Source organism: Rana temporaria, chromosome 9, assembly GCF_905171775.1.
Source record: "Rana temporaria chromosome 9, aRanTem1.1, whole genome shotgun sequence".
Taxonomy (NCBI): domain Eukaryota; kingdom Metazoa; phylum Chordata; class Amphibia; order Anura; family Ranidae; genus Rana; species Rana temporaria.
Genome location: NC_053497.1, coordinates 51,742,959 through 51,747,229, shown reverse-complemented (window position 1 = coordinate 51,747,229; position 4,271 = coordinate 51,742,959). Strand labels below are relative to the sequence as shown.

Below are 4,271 nucleotides of genomic sequence, written 5' to 3'. Positions count from 1 at the left end.
GGGGGGGGTTGTTTGGGTTGTATGACTGTTAGACAGATTTTTAGTACCTGTACAGGTTGTGTACTTGGGCCATGTTGGCCTGTCACAGACCCAGTGTTGTGCTGGGTCGGCTGCTGTTTTGTTTTACTGTATATGTTGTTGAAAATGAATAAAAATACATTTACAAAGAGTCAGGACGCACACTAACACGCTCCTTTCGCTATCTGCAACAAAGAGAGCATCCTGACTCTCCTGTAGTCCAAGGGAGTGGGCCAGCACGACACTCCACACCATGGAGAAAGCCTCACATTACTGTGTGGAGTTACAGACAGAAGAACAGGAAGTGAGGATTTCTCAGAAGAAATAAGGACATTTAAAAGCAAATTCGAAGGATGAGGTAAGTGAAGGAGGACTGCACTAAGGTAAAGGAAGCTATTTAGGAAAAAAAAATTGCACCTTTACAACCCCTTTAATATTTTCCTCAGAATTAGTGATTCCATATTTTTTTCGTTTGCTTGATCTGCAAAAACACTTGCAATTGACTACAATTTTCTTTATTTTTATGTGTTTCTTAAAGCCAATAGGCTGGAATGTTAAATGAAAATAGTTTTGAGACATGTCTGTGATTAGTTTTTTTCTACACAATTAAACAATTGAATGAACATTTTCCAAGAGTGATCATTCCATACTTTTTGTCAGGGGTTATATAAGGTGTAAGATGACACTCAAGACCAAACCCTTTGGCCATTAGACATGTGCACTAAAAAAATGCGTCAATTCGAAAAATTAATACAATTCGTAAACAAATTGTAAAAATTCGTAAATTCAAAAATGTTGTAAATTAGTAAATTAGAAAATTCTAAAATTTGAAAATTGAAAATTTAAAATTTGAAAATTTTAAATTTGAAAATTTTAAATTTGAAAATCCGAACAGTTTAAAAAAAAATCCTGGAATACTGGGATAATTAACTGTCACGTTTGCTTGTGTTCTCAACCAAACTGTCAAAACTTCAAATGGCTGGTGTCTAGGGATGAGCCAAACACCCCCCCTGTTCGGTTCGCACCAGAACCTTTGAACGGACCGAACGTTTGCGCGAACATTTAGAACCCCATTGACGTCAATAGGACTCGAACGTTCAAATTCAAAAGTGCTCATTTTAAAGCCCAATTCGCAAGTTATTGTCGGAAAACATCCTTGAGAACCCGGGTCTTGCCCCAGGGAACATGTATCAATGGAAAAAAAGTTTTAAAAACGGTCGTTTTTTCTGGAGCAGTGGTTTTAATTAGGGTTGTCCCGATACCGATACTAGTATCGGTATCGGGACCGATTCCTCGTACTCCCGCAAATACCCCCGATACCGAAATAGAATACTCCCCCCGCCGCCGTTACGCCGCATCCCGCCGCCGTTACGCCGCATCCCCGCTGCCGCCGACTGGTTAATACGGGCGGGGAACATTACAGCTTTCATTTGAATAGCTGTAGTGTTTCCCGCCGCGTATAGACACTCCCCCTTGCTCGGGTGAACTGTCCAATCCCGAGCAAGGGGGAGTGTCTATATGCAGCGCGGCGCGAATCATTACAGCTATTCAAATGAAAGCTGTAATTTTCTCCGCGCGTATTAACCAGTCGGCGGCAGCGGGATGCAGGTAAGGGGGACATGGCTGGATATGGGGGCAGACATGGCTGCATATGGGGGACATGGCTGGATATGGGGGGAGATATGGCTGCATATGGGGGACATGGCTGCATAGGGAGGGGACATGGCTGGATATGGGGGGAGACATGGATGCATATGGGGGGAGACATGGCTGGATATGGGAGGGAGACATGGCTGCATATGGGGGGACATGGCTGCATATGGGGGGACATGGCTGGATATGGGGGGAGACATGGCTGCATATGGGGGACATGGCTGGATATGGGGGGGAGACATGGCTGCATATGGGGGGACATGGCTGCATGGGGGGGGACATGGCTGGATATGGGGGGAGACATGGCTGCATATGGGGGGGAGACATGGCTGCATATGGGGGACATGGCTGCATATGGGGGGAGACATGGCTGCATATGGGGGGACATGGCTGGATATGGGGGGACATGGCTGGATATGGGGGGGGACATGGCTGCATATGGGGGGACATGGCTGGATATGGGGGGAGACATGGCTGGATATGGGGGGGGACATGGCTGCATTTGTGGGGGGACATGGCTGCATTTGGGGACACATTTAAAAAAAGTATCGGTATTCGGTATCGGCGAGTACTTGAAAAAAAGTATCGGTACTTGTACTCAGTCCTAAAAAAGTGGTATCGGGACAACCCTAGTTTTAATGATGCAGCATCATTAAAATCACTGCTGCAGAAAAAACGACCGTTTAAAAAAAAAAAATCCATTGATACATGTTCCCTGTGGCAAGACGTTTTCACAGGCATACTATAGACACCCAGCAGGTACAATATTTAAAGGAATTTTTCATTTGTTTATTTATTTTAATTTAAGCATCATTAAAATCAGGAGCAGTGATTTTAATGATGCTTAAATAAAAAAAATAAAAAATGAAAAATTCCTTTAAAATTCCTTTAAATATTGTACCTGCTGGGTGTCTATAGTATGCCTGTGTAGCTTTATGGTGCACACTGCAGAGGACACAGGCAATACACCACGTGAGAATACTGCAGCTAGCACAATCAACTGCCTGCCAGTACATTAGGAAGAACTAATCTAACTAAACTATACAGTGTATACATATATGTACAACTCCTGGGATGTATATATATCCTCTACACACTGTAAATTTAACTGACTAGCCTGCCTGCTCTATCTAGCTAGAAAAAAAGACACTCTCTCTCTCTCTCACTGATCTCTAACCAGCGCCGCAACACACTACACAAGGCCGCCCTGCAGGTGGCCTTTTATAGTGTGGGGCGTGTACTAAAGCCCTGAGCCATAATTGGCCAAAGCCACCCTGGCTTTGGCCAATTACGGCTCTCTGTACTGATGGCGCTGTGATTGGCCAAGCATGTGGGTCATAGTGCATGCTTGGCCAATCATCAGCGCGCAATGCCGCAGTAAATTATGGGCCGTTGCGCGTCACTCGAATTTGGCGCAAACTATCCGTTTTGTTCGTATTTCGACGAACGATCCAACATACGATGTTCGAGTCGAACATAAGTTCGACTGGAACATGAAGCTCATCCCTACTGGTGTCATAACTTATCACATGAGCAGGAGGGTTTTGTGCTTTAAGACTGTCAGTAAATCAGCCTCCCAAACTCAGCAGTCCCTAAATATGCCTAAAATGGGAGAGCAACTGAGTGAGTATGTGCAGAGCAGGGTGAAACAGTGTATGACTGGATTTTAAAGTGAATGGACACTTATTTTTTATGTTTTACATAACTATACATGCAAAATTGGCCAACCTGAAATGATCTAGCAGCACTTAGACCCCTTTAACTGAGGAGTTTTTCATGCGATACAGCACTGAAAAACTCCTTCACTGCCTACTCAATGTGAAAGCCCGAGGGCTTTCACACTGAAGCGACGCGCTGGCGGGAGAGAAAAAAATCTTCTGTCAGCAGCATATTTGGAGTGGTGAGAGGAGCGGCGTGTATACCGCTCCTTCACCGCTCCTTCCCATTTAAAACAATAGGAAACCGCGGCAATACGCATTGCATTACGGGAGGTATTAACCCTTTATCGGCCGCTAGCGGGGGTTAATACCGCACTGCTAGTGGCCGATTCCCACGGCAATTCCAGCGGTATAGCTCCGCTATTTTTAGCGGCGCTATACCGTCACCGCGGCTCCCGCCCCAATGTGAAAGGGGCCTTAATTTTCTGACTAAAGCAGAAGTTGTCATTGTAGTTCAAGCTAAATGTGCAAAGTTATTGTCAGAAGTGGTATTTGAACCCACGCCTCCAATTGGAGACCAGAACACCCACGCAACCCAAAGTAACAACTCTTGAGTCTGGCGCCTTAGACCACTCGGCTATCCTGACAAGACAATTGGAGGTTTCTGGCTGACTCTGGAAATATCCTCTACTCGTGGTACTCTATTGATCTATTACCATTGTCAAGGAGCTGTTTTAACACTCTGCACCTAGGCCCATTTGCAAATGCAATTCTTAAAGCATGACCTTTGCACCAAGTCAAACATTTCAGATCCTTTCTACCAAATCTGCTGGACCAAAGCAAGTAGAAAATGTCCCCGGTAATCTTCAAGTGTTTGGTTAATCTGCACCCCACCAAAAAAATGGTGGCCCAGTAGAAGACTGCGTGGCCTAAAGGATAAGG

At 44.9% G+C, this 4,271-nt stretch overlaps 1 non-coding gene across 1 annotated transcript; it reads right to left on the bottom strand.

The window, feature by feature from the left end:
* Nucleotides 1-3,866: 3,866 nt before the first annotated feature.
* On the bottom strand, nt 3,867-3,976 carry TRNAL-CAA. Its single transcript has 2 exons — nt 3,939-3,976; nt 3,867-3,912 (listed from the first exon to the last, which is right to left on the bottom strand). It is a non-coding gene; the product is annotated as a tRNA-Leu (tRNA).
* Nucleotides 3,977-4,271: the final 295 nt, after the last annotated feature.